General features: G+C 39.7%; 1 long non-coding RNA gene across 1 annotated transcript; it reads right to left on the reverse strand.

The window, feature by feature from the left end:
* Positions 1–4,216: 4,216 nt before the first annotated feature.
* LOC147610743 (uncharacterized) lies at positions 4,217–4,718 on the reverse strand. The gene is made up of 2 exons (XR_015263852.1): positions 4,515–4,718; positions 4,217–4,430 (listed from the first exon to the last, which is right to left on the reverse strand). It is a non-coding gene; the product is annotated as an uncharacterized LOC147610743 (long non-coding RNA).
* Positions 4,719–20,403: the final 15,685 nt, after the last annotated feature.

The raw sequence follows: 20,403 nt of genomic DNA on the forward strand, positions 1-20,403 counted from the left end.
AGAATTAGGGTTAGGGTTGCAACAATGCACACACACAAGATAGAGAAGCTTGAGAGCACACAAACTCACTGGATTAGAATAAACAAATGTGTGCCAGATAGAAAAGATAAGTACACACCCCAAAATGAGTAGATAAGAGGGTGTACACACGCATGGGGAAAAAAACCTCCTAGTGAGGGAAAAAGTGCCCCGGCGGTCCTAAGTGTGTTCACACACATCACTACCCTATAATGTTACACTATCCTTTATCTCTCTAACCATCCTCAATTGTGCCACATCATCACCAATTGGCACCAATTAGTTGACCTGGAACTTCAATCACAATTTATCCTACACGACAACAATCGTGGGATCCTAGTTTGGAATTGTGTGATTTGGCATGGATAGATAATAGGTTTGTATCCTTAAAAACAACATATGGAAGGCTTCCATAGATGTACATCAAATTTGTAGTAGTGGGAAATTTCACATATAATCCTGTGCAATCTTGAAAAGCAACTCTATAGATTCTTGATACTTTCTAATCTCTCCGAAAGCCATTTTTGATTGCTTGGGGCACTATAGTGGGCTTGGTAATCTTAGAGAGGGGGGAAATCCTTGATCTCTACCCACATGGGTGTTGGGCCTTTACTAGTTATGGAGAAATAGGTATAGAAATCTCATTTTACCTTTGGATTATCAAGTATAATTTACAACAAAATCTGATCATAAATGCAAACATTAATAGCCAGACAAATTCACATGATGAAATTGGTACCACCCTAATGTATAAGCTTCTTGTACTTTGACACACTCATTAGAGGAACGATGAACATTTCTGTCTTTGTTAGAAAGTAAAATGAAAACACACCCTTCCTCTTCTTACCATATATAAAAGGAGAAAATGGGTTGACTTCTTGAGTTACCATGTGTCAAGTTTTTAAGCCTCCCCTCACGTATAAGGCTATAAAATATAGTAAGGCCAAAATAAACGAATTTCTCATAGAGCTGCCATCTCCATGTAGACTCGCAGAGCCACCATCTCCTCCAGGAAGAGTTCAAATTTTTTATGGTAGGTTACAACGTGCTCCTTCTCCTCCTCCCTTATTTTGCACTTTTTTTTCATTTGAGTGTGTGTTTGGAGCTGCTCTCTACTATAAGGTTTTTGTGTGTTATCACCTGCTGGGCTATTTGTGCAAGTTGGTTGTTAGTTCACGCCCATAGTAAGCAACACTCTCTCCATCTTATTTGCAAGGGGAGTTTGTCTCTATATAGTACGCAATGCTCTTCAGTTTTTTGGTGAGCCCTCTCTCTCTCTCTCTCTCTCTCTCTCTCTCTATTAAGATATTAATCTTTGTGCTTGTGTGACAGCACTATCTCAATTATATTTGCAAAGGGGAGTTCGTCTCTAAGGAAGCAGTGCTCTGTCCTCCCTCCTCCCATGGGTAGTTAGTCCCATCAAGTTTGTCCTTAAGCAGACAACATGTTGAATACATCACTATTGCCAGTCTTGACTTTCTACCAAATGAAAAATCTTTCAAGACACTGCAAGTACTTAGTATTCACTGAATGCAAACTTGGATGGTTGCCAATGGACTGAATCACCTACAAAGTGTATGAAAAATAACGTAGAGTAGAGAATAGAGTGTTATTGATGAAAGTATGATGGTCATGTTGTTGAAGACACTGTAGATGCTGCCGCGCACACCAAATCTTTGCCGCTACACAACCCAAACACCCAAAATTGAGTAGAACCAATCCAAAATGATGCCTCTCCAAAACGTTTGCAAAAACCTTATGGTGCCCAAATCACCCCGCAGACCCCAAAAATGCTATGTACTTTGTATACATCACTCTGCAGTATATACCTTCTTCTCCTAAGAGGGTATCTCAATCAAAGACAGAAAAACAGGGTCGTGGATGAGGGAGGCAAATTATTACATCAAGTGTCAAGGAAGATAGCTCTAATATCAATTGTTGGAATTAGGATTAGGGTTGCAGAAACCTTGCTACGGTGCCCAAATCATGCCACAGACCCCAAAAATGCTGTGTACTTTGTATACCTCACTCTACAGTATATGCCTTCTTCTCCTAAGAGGGTATCTCAATCGGAGATAGAAAAACAGGGTCGTGAGAGGAGGGAGGCAGACTATTAGATCAAGTGTCAAGGAAGATAGCTCTGATATCAATTGTTGGAATTAGGATTAGGGTTGCAACAATGCACACACACAAGATAGAGAAGCTTGAGAGCACACAAACTCACTGGATTAGAATAAACAAATGTGTGCCAGATACAAAAGCTAAGTACACACCCTAAAATGAGTAGATAAGAGGGTGTACATACGCATGGAGAAAAAAACCTCCTAGTGAGGGAAAAAGTGCCCCGACAGTCCTATAAGTGTGTTCACACACATCACTACCCTATAATGTTACACTATCCTTCATCCCTCTACGATCCTTAATTGTGCCACATCATCACCAATTGACACCAATTAGTTGATCTGGAACTTCAATCACAATTTATCCTACACGACAACAATCGTGGGATCCTAGTTTGGAATTATGTGATTTGGCATGGATAGATAATAGGTTTGTATCCTTAAAAACACCATATGGAAGGCTTCCATAGATGTACATCAAATTTGTAGTAGTGGGAAATTTCACATATAACCCTTGAAAGGGTGGAATCTTGAAAAGTAACTCCATAGACTTTTGATACTTTCTAATCTCTCTGAAAGCCATTTTCCATTGCTTGGGGCACTATAGTGGGCTTGGTAATCTTAGAGAGGAGGGCAATCCTTGATCTCTACCCGCATGGGTGTTGGGCCTTTACCAGTTATGGAGTATTAGGTATAGAAATCTTATTGTACCTTTGGAGTATTAGGTATAGAAATCTTATTGTACCTTTGGATTATCAAGTATAATTTACAACAAAATCTGATCATAAATGGAAAAATTAATAACCAAACAAATTCACATGATGAAATTGATACCACCCTAATGTATAAGCTTCTTGTACTTTGACACACTCATTACACCCCCTTCCTCTTCTCATTACGATATATAAAAGGAGAAAATGGGTTGACTTCTTGAGTTGCCACGTATCAAGTTTTTAAGCCTCCCCTCACATATAAGGCTATAAAATATAGTAAGGCCAAAATAAACGAATTTCTCGTAGAGCTACCATCTCCATGTAGATTCGCAAAGCCACCATCTCCGCCAAGAAGAGTTCAAAATTTTTATGGTAGGTTACAACGTGCTCCTTCTCCTCCTCCCTTATTTTACACTTTTTTTTCATTTGAGTGTGTGTTTGGAGCTGCTCTCTACTGTAAGGTTTTTGTGTGTTATCACCTTCTGGGGTATTTGTGCAAGTTGGTTGTGAGTTCATGCGCATAGTAAGCAACGCTCTCTCCATCTTATTTGCAAGGGGAGTTTGTCTCCATAGTGTTGAGATATCGAGCTCATCTAGTGAGGCGGTGGACACTGATGACCCGCCTGGGGGATAGGCCCCACACTTACACGGGAGATTTTTTTGCGAGCTTTTTTTGCCGAGCTTTTTGGAGCGATGAACAAGTAGTCCGAGCTTTGCAAAGGACCAAGAACTTACTATGAGCTTTGTAAAGGACCAAGAACTTACTTACATATAAATAACAAGCTTTTGAAAGATCAACAATATAAATTTCAATCTTTTAAAGATCTAGTCCCATAAAAATATTAATTACAAAGTCTTTTGATCCACATCATACTTATTGATATAATTACATATATACATATACCTATCTAAATTCATGCACCTCATACATATACACATACAAAATATACATATACATACATACATGCAAGAGCTACCTACATACTAACATATATACATACATACATACATACATACTTTCTTACTTACTTAAATATAAAAAACAATCCTTTTAAGATAAAAAATGTATATACCGATCTTTAAAGTTCCAAACCACCATGAAAATCTCGATTATAAAGTCTTTTGATCCACATCATACTTATTGATATAATTATATATATATATACATATATCTACCTAAATTCATACACCTCGTATATATACATATACATACATACATACATACAAGAGCTACCTACGCAACACTAACATATATACATACATTACATACATACTTTCTTACTTACTTAAATATATAACACAATCTTTTAAAGATCAAAAATGTATATATCGATCTTTAAACTTCCAAACCATGACAATCTCGATTACAAAGTCTTTTGATCCACAAATTATAGCATTCTTCTACGTGTCATCCCGACCTAATGAGAAATCTCCCAGACATGCTTTGGCTACCTCCATGTCATTCTCTATCCCCATATAGTGCCTTTTTAACTCTTGGCATGCACGTCCCAAGCCTCCACATCCCGCAAAAACGTCCAAGACACCATCTCCTTCACTTGAGAAGGTCTCCACTAGCCACCTACAATGAAATGCAATCATAAACGTGCATCTAAGTATTTTGAAAAAGTAGCTATGAAAATGAACAGAATGAAAATTGTCTCACCTAAAGAACATAGGAGATCTTTCTGCACCACCTCGAATGTAGCGCTCCAAGACCATCGTGCATTGGAATGGATGCTTCTTATTCTTCTCAAAAATGAAATTTTGTTGAGCGTTGAATAACTACTTTGAAACATTTTGCCCAGCCTCACGATCAATAATAGGGACATGGCAATTTACTCGATAGAACATACTAAGCGCCAATGTATCCACCTACCATAACGAGAAAATATTATGTTTGGATATCCATACCACATAACATGTATACATAAAGGGAAATATTTGAGAGATTATGACTTACCCATTCTCCATTCTCATATAAATAACTTGATTCCACATGAACAGACATTGTTCGATGCATGACCAATCCAACTTTCTTTCCCATGGAATATATTTTAGGAAGTTGATCCATTAGACTCAAACACACAAACCAACCCTCATCTCAACCACCACAAACAAACCAACAAAACTGAGTGTGGCACGTATCAATTATGAAGAAACTTGATTCCATGAGGGACACCCATCTGTATCTACATCAACAACCTATAAACCTGTAGGAAAGTCAGCCCATACGAGGCGAGCCACTGTATCTGAGGGAGCACCTCTATGAGATAGAGCCTTGGGAATCTTCATTAAGAATTCTTCCACACTACAAAAAAGATTTATGATGTTTGGTTTTGGTAAGTATAACTTGGAAAACTAATTATATGGTGAAATTATTCTTTTTACCTATCTGAGCCCTCCGAAAGAGTGTGGACGTCTACCAGCAATATGTGTGAAGAACATCTCTCACACCCGCAAGTAAACAAGACAAAAAATGAGATGCATTTCAAAAGCACACACTTCTCAAAATAAATTTACGATGGAAAGTACTCTTACTGGTCTTGTCCATGATGTCACGTTTTCCTGACACCTCCCCCTCTCTTGAAGATGCTCTGGAGGGTCTCTCTCTTGATCTTCATTTGTGGGGTCTCCCTCTTGAACATCATGCATAATGTCAAGACGTCTCTTTGTTCGCCTCTCACGTTGCACTTGAGACGATCTAGATGTATTCTCTTGGTGTGATTGTGGCACTCAGGACAGTGGTGTGGATGGTTTTGGGGCCACACGTGAGGATCCAACTACTAGAGACTGGGTCAATTTTGTTGGCTGCGGGGAAGGTATTCTAGAGTCTTCTTGAGTTGGGGCTCTCTTTCAAGCTCAGATTGGTAATTCTTAAATTCTTCAAGAAATAGATCAAGAAAATTTAGTAAAAAGGTAGAAATCCCCAGACCTTTTTGTATATGTATATGTATGTAGGTTTATATGCATGTATATATATATGTAGGTAGGTTTATGTATGTATGTTTATATGCATGTATATATATATGTATGTATATGTGTATATGTATGTATATATATATATGTATGTATATGTGTATATGTGTATATATGTATGTATATATATATATATATATATATATATATATATATATATATATATATATATATATATATAACATATGTATATGTATCTATGTATATGTATATGTATATGTATATGTATATGTATATGTATATGTACATGTATATGTATGTGTATATGCATATGTATGTATGTATCTATGTATATGTATGTGTATGTAGATGTATGTAGGTATATGATGTATCTATTTATATGTATATGTATGTAGGTATGCATATATCAAAACTTAACAACGTTTCTTTAAAATTTGATATGCCAAACCTTAAATGTAACATGAACTATGTATGTACGTATGTTGTATGTCTGTACAAATTTGTAAAAAATTTGGACAGCATCTCCTTTGCATTTTCTAAAAAATCCCAAAATAAACTTTAAAACTTAACAATGTTTCTTTAAAATCTAACATGCCAAATCTTAAATGTAACATTATGTATGTAGGAATTTAGTATATAATTTAGTGTATGTATGTAGGTATGTAGGTATGTATTTAGTGTATGTATGTAGGTATGTATTTATGTATGCATATGTATATGTACATATATATGTATGTATATGTATCTAATATGTATATGCATATGGATAGTTTATATATATTTATATGTATGTATAGGTAGGAAGGTTTACATATACATATATATATACATCTCCCCCCTTGCCCCCCGTTGCTCCGGCCGGTCCAGGCACCCGACAGAGCTGGGGGATGGCTCTGTCGGGGGTGCCTGGATGACTGGCCAGTGCAACGGGGGGCAAGCAGTCCAACGGGGGGCAAGGGAGGAGATCACACCTACCTGGACCGCCTCCACCTCCACCTCCACCTCTACCTCCACCTCCATCTCCATCCACCTTGCCCTCCACCTCCAATGCTGCTGCCTCCTCCCCCTCACAAAGAGAGTGTACAAGCCTTTACTGGGGACTATTGTTGATTTCCAAAGAAGCAGAAAAGAGGATTGGTAGTGCAAGGAACTCAAGCTCTCTATCCCCCCCACATTCTCTTTATGGTGGTCCTCAAAGTACTGGATGATGGGGCAGGACATCGAGATAAATATCAAGCACCTTCTGTCTCTCTCTATCCAATGGTATTTCCCTTGAAAAATCCAAAGGAATCGTGTAAGGCAGGGATAACCACCAAAAAGGGGGGTCTTTTATCACAGCCCTCCACTAGAGAGAGGCGTTTCATATTTATCCCCAAATCTTAATAGTCGATCGACAAATAGAAGAGAAGTTTCTTTTTGGTTTATAATTGTCTCCTAGGCACCTAACAGCAATTGTGAATGATAAAGAGAAACCACCTTAAAAGGGAAGTAATTTCTTTTTGGTTTGTAATGTGAATAATAAAGAGAAACCATCTTAAAAGAATCTTGTTTGTCTCATGTGTACGTACATCTTCATTGTGTGCTCCTGTTGTGGACCACAACGGTTGTGGCTATTAGCCATAAAAGGAACCGTGTTGTGTTGTGATAAATTGGTTAAGTGCTAGATCACTTTGTTGAGAGGGTTTCCATTTAGAGATGATTAAACCACCATTTTTGACATAAAGACTCGTTAAGGAGACGGCTACCATTTTTTCCAAAAAGCGACCTTGTAAGGGTTAACTTTTTACTACCCTTTCTATACGCTTTGTCTAAAGGATACCCTCCTTTCAAGGCTATAGTAGTGTTCCAATTCTAAGCCGGGTAGGTAGAAAATCCAAAAGTACCCATTTCATTCAAGGTGGTTGGGTCTTTGACTTGGAAGGTATTGTTTCGTGTTTCTTCTTTATCGAGAGGCTTAGCACTAGTTCATGAGGCTTAGCACTAGTTCTATTTGTGGTCAAGATGGTTGGGTCTTTGTCTTGGAAGGTTGTTTCCTTTGTGGGTACATATGTAGATACATATAGGAGATAAATAATCGTCTACTATTTAAATAGGGCCTATAGACAGTTACATATTATTTTCATTTTAAAGGTTACATATAAAAAACTAATATAAAAAGATACATATATTTGTATATTTTTTTATATATTTGTAGATACATATATATTTGTATATTTTTTATAAATTTTTTTTTATCGTGACCATTCTCAATCGTGATTGCTCCACCTTGTTTTATCATTTCATCCGCCTTCATTCTCAATCGTGATTGCTCCACCTTGTTTTATCATTTCAGCCGCCTTACCTGACAATGATTGATTCGGCCTAGATACCTGATCTTCTATTTTTGTTTTATAAAGTCCACCTGTTCCTTCGTTTTTATATTTTCATTTCACATTTTCGTCTCTCCTTTCCTTTCTACATCTTCATATTGCCTTCCCTATGGAGCACACTGTCACCTTTGAGTGGGAGCTTGATGGCTGCCATGGATATCTACAAGGGTTTCTGCCTTCATCACACGCCCTTTCTGGAGTGAAAGCTACTAGGACCAATGGAAGCCTACAGGAAATCATCGCTCATTATGACATGGAGGGCAATAAAAACTACCTTGTAGATATTACTCGAAGTAAAACATATATGCTACAAATGTAGTCCTCTCTGTGCTGTTGATAGTCTTGATTCTAGTGCTAATGACATTGCCCAAGATGTCCGACATTTGGAGACCTTAGTGGAGAAAGAATTAGGGACACAAAACACCCATGTTCATATCTCGAGCTCCTTCTCTGAGAGTGACTTGAATGGCTCAACAACTGTTTTGCAAACCAGGTGAAGGCACAAGCAATCCAAAAGGTTCGAAGCACAATATCTCTGAAGATAAATGTATTGCTTCTTCAGAGAGTATACTTTCAGTTCTTCGTAAAAGAAGGAGCAACCTTCTCTTCTACGTTCATTGTTGGAAAAAGTTACTCGAGTCATCCAAGTCCAGGAGGTGCCAAGACATTATGATGGTGATTCCATCCTAGAGTTTCCACCAACATATGGCAAAATAGGAAATATGGATGGAATGGAGCAAAAATATGATGGTCACCTATGGACACGTCCAGTAACATCAAACATGTCTGTAAGTTGTACCTTGCGTATTAGCTATTGTGTTGGTACTTTGGAGTGCCATAAGCTCAACTGTGCTTTTTACTTGAACAATAAAAGGTATAACAACACCTTATTTCATGGACATCTAACAAAGGATGAGAAAACTAAAATAGTTTGTCACTTTTGTTGCGTGTAAGTGTGTAGATGTGTTGTGTATTATGTAATACTTCGTGACACAACTATTACAAGAATGATGCTCCACACTGGGCTGCATGAACATCCAGTTCAGCCAGGAACTTCAAGGTCAATGTTGGAGCGCGTGAAAATGTTTGTTTCTCAAGTGTTGAAAGCCCAGAGAAGTGCAGGTCCTCGAAAAATACAGATGGATATTGTGAAGGATATACTGTTTTTCTCCATGATGAATCAAAATGATGAGCTACCTACAAGTATTGGGGATCATGAGCTCTGTAATTTTTTGGAGGAGTTGAGTCCTCTTGTGGAAAATCAGAGGTGAGTATTCATTCTGTAACTTAATTATATTTGGATGTATTTTTCTACATTCGGTCCTCTCTTTATTGTTGTGAAATTATGTTTTTTTAGGTTTAGATGCATTGTATCCTAGGAGAAAAGAAAATTGATGCCAGCAAGAGAGGGCTTTGATAGCATCCTTCTTATACAGAGAAGATCTTGCTATTCATTTATACAAGGTAGCCGTTTCCCAGGACAAGGTGGCCCTGATGATAAATGTTATGTCTTTAAGATGTCTTTGCGAGGACCAGCATCAGGCGTGGACTTGGTGAATTGCATGCGGTGTGATAGTGGAGGTGACTTGGCAAAGTGCTGGGTTTTGTTTGATCACACTCATCGAGTTTTTGGTTGGTCAACAATGGCTTGTCATGTTTACGACCCAAGGTGAGACTACGTACTTCTATTTTTTCCTTTCTTTCATTTACCTTGAATGATAGCTGATTGAAAAAAATTCTCTCCAAAATCCTATAGTGTTCAAGAGCTGTTGACAATTGCCACATGCGAAATGAAGGAGGAGGATACAAAAAGCCAAGTACTATTTTGGGAAATGCTGAATAGCACAATGGAGCAATGCGGTTATGCACCCGCACACTTCTATGGGTTTATGGCTAATGAAGCAAGGTCAAATTGGTGTGCAGTTAGGACCGTTTTCAATGGGGGTCTGCACAACATTATGGAGGATAGGGAGCGAACGTGCTTATTCCATTGGAAACAAAGTTTGATGAAGCATGCTAAACAATGCGTGAAGGTAGAAAGTCGACAACACCATATTGACTTGAGTGAAGAATGGAGATTGGCAACCAATAAGGAGTTAGCTTTCTTAAAAAGTAAAGAGATTCGTGAGTGGTGGAGAAATGGACATGTTCATGAGGGAAAACTATCAGTAATGGATACGTGGATGAGTTGGTGGGAAGTACGAATAGCACATTGGGACAACCTCATGTCAAGGGTGAGAAATTTTATGGAGAAATGATATGTTGTATGGATGTATTTACATTGGAGTCAATTTTGTGAATTCATGTATGAAACCTCTTGTGTGCAGGTGGTCTTAAGCTCGGTGGATTTAGCACAAACCCCTCGAACAAACTTATTTGAAAGTGTACATGGGAGTTGGCTTGCTGGTGGTGAAGGATATAAGGAAAAGGTTAGCTTGTATGATGCGTGCATTTCAGATATGGCAAACGCTTTACTACAAAGTGCAAAGCAATATGCATATCAGATGGGGAAGCACAAAGGTGAGAGACCAAGCGTGAGCAAGTTGCTGGACAGGGTGGCAGCAAGGTCTTGACCGACACCACCACAAGTGGCTCGCGTGGTCCATGAAACAGTAGCTAATACTCCTATGTATGAGGAATCAAGGCCTCTACATGCAGATAAGGAGACTATTCAACGGAAGAGGGTGAGGACAACGGAAGTAGACCAATGCTCACATCGTCCAGGTTATGTCATGCAGAGCAGACATCGTCAAAACTAGGGAACAGTAAGAAGAGTAAGTTTTAGAGATAGATCTAGAACAAACAGTGCAGCAAGTCACGTTTCAAGGGGAGGACCAAAAAGTCCAATGACTAGAGGAAACAAAGATGTCGGACATGAAGAGCCTAAACAACATTATGGCACAATGAGCGGAGGACAAATGCATGTAAAGGAAGAGGCCGTTGGATGCAAAATGTGGGCCATTAGACGAACCCCATTGAACTCAAAAGTCAAATGTTTGGGAGGTATTGATGGAAGACTTAAGTGCAACTCATACATACAGGGAAGCTCTATTGGAGTTGTTGCCCCTAGCTTCTACTCAGAGCGACGACATCCTGGTTCGAGAGGGCCAAAGGCTCAAATGATGTGGTTTTGTCCTTCAGATGTTTCACACACATGGCATGTAGATCCAAACATAATATACAAGCCATCATACCCAGATATGTGGAAAGTGGATGTTGGGACCAACATAACCAGCCAAGAGGTAGAGAAATTAGTAAAGGCAGGGTTCAAGTTAGATGTTACTCATGAAGAACCTTTTGTGTCAGGGGTGGGAGAAACGTCCACACAAGCAGCGGGCAACAAAGAAAGTGACAAAAGGCCACATGATGCTACACAAAATACAAAGAGATCAACCAAGTGGCGGCATTGGATTTCCAAAGAAGCAGAAAAGAGGATTGGTAGTGCTGAGGCCATGACAGCAACAGTCCTTAATGAGAGTGCAATGTAGCCGCCCCCCTACTCTATTTTTCATTTGGCATGTGAGAGTGGAGAAGACTATTTTATACACATCAAGGTACAACTTTGGTGTACATGTCCTGATTTCATGCAAAGAGAATCTAGAGGAAAGTCTTGCGTTGCATGTAAGCATATCTATTTTGTCTTCTTGCGAGTTTTGGGATTACATAAGAATGAGGATATGGTAATGCATCAACCGACATTATCACCAGAGGATATGGGCAATATACTATCACGTCCTCGAAGCAAGGATGTTTGTGCCTATACTTAAGCTTTAATCAAGCCTCTCATGTTTGTGCCTACTTAAGCTTGTAAAAAAATATGAAGTCAATCTTTTTGTAAGAAAATTTGAACTCAATATTTTTGTCTTGCTTTGGGATGGAGTATACTGTCACGTACTCTAAAGTCTTATTGTAGGTAGCTTGCGATGCTATGGCAAAGGAGTTGTACCAACCATATATCTTCTTGTAAGGAAATGTGAACTCAATCTTTTTGTAAGAAAATATGAACCGGGTATACTTGTTTTTACTTGTGTTGAAATAAATATTGGTCTTTTCTTTGAGTATGCATGAAAAGTTGAAGTATCCTTGTCATAAATTATATGTATTGGAAGAAAGGTACATAGATAGGTATGTTTGTGCCTATATTTAAGTTTCTTTGACATAAAATGTGTGTTTATCTGTAGGAAGATAGGTAGGTAGGTATGTAGGTATGTATGTATGCATGCATGTATGTATGTATGTATATGTTTGGGAGTATGCATGCATGTATATGTTTGGGAGTATGCATGCATGTATGTATGTATGTATGTATGTATGTATTGTACAAATGTGTGTATATATGTATGTATGTATATATGTATGTATATATGTGGTATGTACAAATGTGTGTATATATGTATGTATGTATATATGTATGTATATATGTATGTATATATGTTCCTAGGAAGGTAGGTAGGTAGGTGTGTTTGAGAATATGAGGGCAACTATACTGTCCTATATCAGACGCCATTTTTGGGGTCGAAAATACATTTTGGGTACGTTAGGATCTCCGTTTTTTGGAAAGCAGGTGATTTCGAGCACTGCGGGTAAGTCATTGATTCTATGCAGAACTCTGTTTTAAGAACTGCAGGAAGACAGATTGGTTGTGCAGACATTGTGTGTGCTGCAAGGAGGTAAAACAGTTGCCATTGGGTGTATGTATGCACATTGAGGCCACTGGTTGTGACATTTGAGTGTAGTATAGTACCGCTGTAGAAAATACAGCAGTTTGTGCTTGCAAGACAAACCTGCAGGACAAACCAGAGTACTGTTTCTGGTAAATTTGTGTGTCTGGCAAGATATGAAATGATCGCATAAACCAGATTGTTGCTGCGAAGCTTGACAAGAACAACTTCCATGCTTGGAGGTTCAGGTTGACAAATTTCTTGATGGGAAAGGGTTACTAGGTCTTGTTCTTGTCTTCTTTGATGATATCTTAGTATACTCAAAGAATGCTGCAGATCATGAAGATCATGTGCGCAAGGTCCTGAAAATCCTAAGGAAACACCAACTCTTTGCAAAAGAAGAGCAAGTGTTCCTTCTCTGTTGACCAGGTGGAATAATTGGGATTGATAGTGTCAAAGGATGGGATTTCTCCTGACCTCGCAAAGATCCAAGCAGTAATTGAATGGCCAGAACCCAAGTTAGTAAAGGAAGTCAGAGGATTCCTAGGGTTAACCGGATGGTATAGGATCTTTATACCTAGGTATGCTCAGATAGCGTCCCCTTTAACTAACCGGATGGTATAGGATCTTTATACCTAGGTATGCTCAGATAGCGTCCCCTTTAACTAACCTTCTCAAGAAAAGTACACTTTTTCAGTGAACTGCAATGTGTCAGAGTGCCTTTGACAAGCTAAAGACAGCCTTAGTAACCAACACTGCTCTTAAATTGCCAGATTTTACCAAACCCTTTGAGGTAGTTTACTGATGCCAGTGGATTTGCCTTAGGCGGTGCTCTAATGTAGGAAGGTCATGCAGTGGCCTATGAATCCAGAAAACTGAGAACACATGAGAGGAATTATGCCGTCCATGACATGGAGTTACTCTCAGTAGTGTATGCTCTGAAGTTGTGGAGACATTATCTTTTGGGACAAAGATTCACCTTGATGATAGATCATGAAGTGGATCTTCACCTAAAGGGATCTCAACATGCATCAAAGGAGATGGATGCAGACCTTGCAGGAATTTGATTTTGAAATAAAGTATTGGTCGGGGAAAGAAAATGTGGTTGCAGATGTGCTCAGCAGAAAAGCCTCCTTGCTTGCAACAATAACAGTGGTGTCAAATCCATTGATCAATGAAGCAAAAGAGAAAATCATGTAGGATAAATTCTTTGCCCCTATTGCTACCCTTCTGATGCAGGAAAGCAAGACTCCTCAGGAATTGAGTCGAGTTCTTGGATACAAATTGGATGAAGGATGCATGTAATATAATAATCGGCTATGTATCCCCAATGATGATGGAATAAAGGGAAGAATTCTGAGAGAAGCCCATGATAGCCTGATAGCTGGACATCCAGGGTTTATAAAAACCTATAGAAAAGCTTCTTCTGGCTAGGACTCAAAAAGGATGTACTTGATCATGTGCGAAAATGCTTGATGTGCCAAAGAGTCAAGGCAGAGAGAGTCAAGATGCTAGGGAAACTGCAGCCTCTAGACATTCCACAGATGAAGTAAGAATGCATCAGTATGGACCTTGTCACTGGATTACCTTCAGTGTAGTCAGGTTACAACTCCATTTTTGTGGTAGTTGACAGGCTAACCTGATTACCTTCAGTGTAATCAGGTTACAACTCCATTTTTGTGGTAGTTGACAGGCTAACCAAAGTTGCCCATCTGATTCCAGAAACATACTCTACAGTGGATGTTGCCAGAGCTTTCCTTAAGGAGATCTTCAGATTGCATGGTTTACCCAGGAGGATAGTAAGTGACCGAGATCCCAAATTCACATCGAAATTTTGGACTGCATTCTTTGAAGCAGTAGGAACTTTCTTGGATCTCAGCACAACCTATCATCCCAAAACAGATGGTCAGACGGAAAGGGTGAATCAAGTGAAGATTTCCTTTGGTCATTCTGTAGTAGCAGGGAACCCAAGAAGTGGTTATGTCATTTGCATCTCGTCGAATTTGCTTACAATGCTTCTCATCGGAGCATTGGGATGAGTCCTTTCAAAGCTTTGTATGGAAAAGATTACCTTACACCGTTGACTTGGTCTGACCCATTGATCAGAGTCAAAATGTCTAGACAAATGCTTGATGACATGGACTAGTAAATGCAGTCAATCCATAAAGATATAAAGGCAGCCCAAGGCAGGCAAAGTAGTATGCAGATAAAAAGAGATCAGAGAGAGAGTTTAAAGAATCAGATATGGTCTTCATTCGAGTACGACCAAAAAGAAGTACCTTATCCTTAGGGAAAAGTACAAGAGGCTCTCTCCCAGATACTGTGGGCCGTATGTTGTCATAAAGAAAGTGGGCGATCTAGCCTACAAACTTCTTCTGCCTCCCCATCTCAAGGTACACGATGTATTCCATGTCAGTTTGCTTAAGAAGTATGTACCTGGCCCGAATCACGTGCTTGATGTGATGAGCAATTGATCTCTCCGACTTAAGGCCAGATGGTACTCCAACTTGAGGAAATCCTTGACGTTCAGGAGAAGATTCTCAAGAGCAGGGTCCTCAGAGAATTCTTAGTAAAGTGGAAGTTCTTCTCTCTAGAAGACGCCACCTGGGAGAAAGAAGAAGAGTTGGTGAAGGATTACTCCCACTTTGTGAGATGAGGACATCTCGCATTTTTCAAGTGGAAGAGGATGTAAGAATCCTCCTCAGCCTGAATATCAAATAAGCCTCTACTTCAATCCCTTGTAATCATTCTATGTTTCTGAATATAAGAAAATATCATTTTTCCTTGTTTTGCCTAGTGAGATAAAAATTTCTAGAGAGTGGTAAATCAAGATTGAGATATTTTTTACTACAAATATCAAAAAATGTTTCCCTAAAACAGAAAATCAAAATAGATTTTCCAAGGTGCAATTGGAATTAATTAAAATTTATTCAGAAGACCTTAGCCGCCTAAGGGTCCAGAATTTTAAAATTTTTTAATTATGGTCCAATTAAGGTTCCTATGGACCAATAAGATTAATCCAAGTGTTGGGACAAGATAAATCCAAATAATAAAAGAAAATACCCAAAAATGAGTAAATGCCCACATAAGATGAAGAGTTGACCAAGTACTAGGTTTATTAGTTAAAAATTATGAAGTATTAATAAAAAAATGAGATATTTTTTGTTGGAATTAGGATTGCAGAAAAGCACACAAAGCTTGGAGAAGAAGAAGCAAGAATGCACACAACACTCAGTGTATTAGATTGTGTCAATGTACAAAGATAAGCTAGCCTTAGAATAATGGGCGTATATAGAAATCGGGGGAAAAAACCTCCTAAAGAGGGAAAAAATACCCCGGCGGTCCTAAGTGTGTTCACACACATCACTGCCTATATATATGGCAACGAATGTCCCCTGAGAGAGTGATGGTGTGAACGAGAGCTGGCACTCATGTATAGGGAAGTGCCATACCCGAAGTAGATCAGTCCACAAAGAGGAGCAAGCCCAAAGCTTTGCGGAAAGATTCAAACTTCTCAATGAGGAAGCGCCTTTGTGAAAAGATTGGCGAGATTGTCCTGTGTTGGCACATATGCCAAGCTGATCTCTCCTGCTGAGAGTCTCTCCCTAACATAGTGATAATGCACCTCAACGTGCTTTGTACGAGCATGAAAAACTTTCCTGTCAGCGTAGATAGATGTGGCAGACTCCTATCCAACACCCAAGTCAGCCACCATAAGCCGTCTGAGCCACACACACTCAACCGTAGCTGTGAAAGCTACCTTGTACTCAGCTTCACAACTAGAAGTGGCCACAGTAGGTTGCTCCTTGCTCAACCAAGATATGCATAAGCTACCGAGCATGAAACAAAAATCACTTGTGGGTGGACACTCTTGTGTCATAGCAACCAGCCCAATCTGAGTCTGAAAAAGCATGTAAATCTGGTGACAACAATCCTCCCTTGGGATAAAACAGCCCAAGATGTATGGTGCCACTCAAGTAGCGAAAGATGCGTCTAACTACCTTCCAATGCTGAGACCCCGGGCTATGCATAAACCTGCTCACTTGTTGTGAGACTGCAAACTGAATGTCCAGCCTCGTAATGCATACATAAATGAGGCAACCAACAGCTGTCTCTGATAGAGTGTGACATCAAAGTGATCTCCAGCATCATGAAGACTCAACTTCAAACCTATCTCCACTGGAGTAGCAATAGGCTTGCAGTCTTCAAGGCCAAATCTTCACAACAATGTCTCAATATACTTTGTTTGACACACAAAGCAATACCTCCATCGCACTGCTTAAATTGTATCCCCAAATAATGATGCAAATGCCCCAAATCTGATATCTCAAAAGAGGCATTCAAACCAGCCTTCAAACCAGCCTTAAAATCTGATATCTCAAAAGAGGCATTCAAACCAGCCTTAAAATCAGTAATATGACTCTCATTTGGTCCTGTGAGCAGCATGTCATCGACATAGAGAGCAATGATGAGATGTACATCATCCACACGTTTAATATACAAAGTGCTTTTTGTTGGACTATTCTGAAAACCATGTGTAGTCAAATATACATGTATCTTTTCATACCAAGCTCGTGGAGCTTGCTTTAAACCATATAAAGCCTTTTTTCAACCTGCACACTTTGTTTTCCTGCCCTCTTTGAACAAAACCATGAGGCTGCGATACATACACCTCCTCATGCAAATCTCCATTCAAGAACGCAGTCTTTATGTCCAACTGATGTACATTCCAACCATTATGAACTGCCAATGCACAAATGTTATGAATGGTAGTCATACAACAAGTGGGAGCAAAGGTCTCATCAAAATCAATGCCCTTTTCTTGAGCTAACCCTTTGCAACAAGTCTAGCCTTATAGCGATCAACACTGCCATCTGGCTTTCGTTTCAACTTAAAAACCCACTTACATCCACCAATGACCTTTTTACCAATAGGCAAATCACACAAATCAATGCCCTTTTCTTGAGCATAACCCTTTGCAACAAGTCTAGCCTTATAGCGATCAACACTACCATCTGGCTTTCATTTCAACTTAAAAACCCACTTACATCCAATGACCTTTTTACTAATAGGCAAATCACACAAAGACCATGTACCATTCTTCATTATAGCATCATATTCACTTTGCATTGCAGCCAACTAATTTTCTGATTTTTGTGCCTCATCAAATGAAAGAGGGTCTTCCTCTTCACACATACTAGACACAGCCAAAGCATAACAATCTGATGCATAAGAGGCATGCTGAAAACCTGAACGAGTATGACTAGACATAGGTGCATCAATTTTACTATCACACAAGGTTTGCACCAGCCATTTAGGCATACCTCTAGCCTGCTCATTTTCATCCCTATCCTCATAAATTACATCCTGTAAATCTGCATCAAAAATAGGCTGATCTATGATGTCGTTTGAAATCTGCATCATAGGCTGAATATTTACCTCATTAGGACTTACATTTGAATTCCCACCTGTAAACAGAGGTAACAACGTATCAAATACATCCCGTGAGCTCACACCTGTCTCTTTGGTACATGATAACAAAGGCTACATAGCATCTTCCACAAAAACAACATCTCGACTAATAATCAAGATACGCTTTGACTGCGGATGATACAATCTGTAATAACCCTTGCTCCTCTCAGCACTGTAACCAACAAAAATGCATTTGACAGCCTTATCATCCAATTTTCTACGTTGTTGCACATGCACTAAAGCATAAGTGACTAATAGAAGGCTTCCTGCCATGCCAAGCTTCGTATGGAGTAACAGACTGCAAGGCCTTAGTGGGACACCTATTGAGTACATATACAGCACACATGACAGCCTCAAGCCAGGCATGAGCCTGCGCATCTTTACCATCCCAAAACGAGCTTGTTTAGCAGTGGGTAAAACAGCAGCAATAGTAGAGCTGCTAGAACCTGCAACATCCTCAACAGATCCTACATCCACAGAACCTGGACGTACATCCATACCCTGCACAATGTTCCACACTCCTTTTGCAACCAAAACATGCTGCATCATGTATGCCCAAAGTGGGTAGTTGTTGCTGTCTCCATCCAATTTGTCATCAGCGACAACATGCAAAATACATCATTGCTGTTATCAGCCATGGCCACTGACTGAAAGAGATGCAAAAGCTACCTGTAATGAAGTAAAGACTGAACAGAAAACAACTCGTGCTATGTAGCATGGTCCACAATAGAATACGTATGCTTGTTTTGCAGAAAACTACACTATTGAATTTTTTGCACAAAATGACGAAAACACCTGTACAGAACATGTAATGCAAAAACGGAGCCCGAAACGACCTCAGATGCAATTTCTGAGAACACAAAGCCCTACGGGTCGATCTACAAAGTATAGGGACATGCAAGCGCTCGTGAAAGCTCATCTCAATCGGAGAACGTGAGTCGAACGGTGCTAGCGGCATAGCCCTGGGAGCCGATGCCTGCTCTGATACCAATTGTTGGAATTAGGGTTGCAGAAAAGCACACAAAGCTTGGAGAAGAAGAAGCAAGAATGCACACAACACTCAGTGTATTAGATTGTGTCAATGTACAAAGATAAGTTAGCCCTAGAATAATGGGCGTATATATAAGCCGGGGGAAAAAACCTCCTAAAGAGGGAAAAAGTGCCCCGGTGGTCCTAAGTGTGTTCACACACATCTGTGATCTTTTGCCGCACAGGTCGTAGCTGGGGACTTGCCAAACACCGTATGCGAGCCACGAATGGCTGCAAGCATACAACCAGGAAGGCAAGCTCAAAACAGAATGCAAAAGGTGTGTCACTCACCGCTTAACTGCCGCCTTGAAGGATTCCCGCGTCGCAGCCGTGAAGGAGGAGCCGCCGTCGCGCTGCTCTACCGCCTCGCCGTCGCCGCCGTGCCGCTACACAGTGCGCTCGATCGCTCTCTCACTCTCTCTCTCTCTCTCACACACGCAGGAGAAGGAAACCAAAGAGATAAGGCAAGAGCACTCTTGTATTCACAACACATGAGAATGAGGATTTTAGGGTTACACTTGACTCTTATAGGTGACTTGGCCGTTCACACTTGGGCGCCCATACATGGCCAGCCGATCCTAACCCTTATCCTACTAATATTCAAGGTGCGCCTCTCATCGACGATCACCCAATCCCTTCATCCTTAACATATGGTGCCGACAAGCCCGGCCCATGACTCAGAATATTTAAATTAATGACGTAAAACATAGTACGTCTCAATGTCCGTCTCATAGGTTAACATGCCCCCCTTCCTGATGTAGATTCCGTCCTCGGAAGCTATGGTATGGTAAGCTCGAGAGGGTTGTTGTTGACTGTCTGCAAAATAGGGAAGTAGAGTGAAAGTATGCTGGAATTCAAAAGATATAAAGTGTATAAATTCAAGCATGTTAGACCACAATGGATGTTGCTATGAGAACTTAGTTTAAGGGTCACATGAATGAGCTAGTGTAGCAAATTAACAGGAGTTTAAAATTATTGAAAGTAAATCAAGAGTAAGCAAGGTGTCAAAGGTTAATCAAGGTTTACTGGCCTAAGTCAAGGAAAATAACCAAGCTTAATAAATAAACAGATGACCACACTGTGT

The sequence above is a fragment of the Cibotium barometz genome, chromosome 48 (assembly GCF_041138505.1).
Source record: "Cibotium barometz isolate CiBa-2024 chromosome 48, ASM4113850v1, whole genome shotgun sequence".
Classification (NCBI taxonomy): domain Eukaryota; kingdom Viridiplantae; phylum Streptophyta; class Polypodiopsida; order Cyatheales; family Cibotiaceae; genus Cibotium; species Cibotium barometz.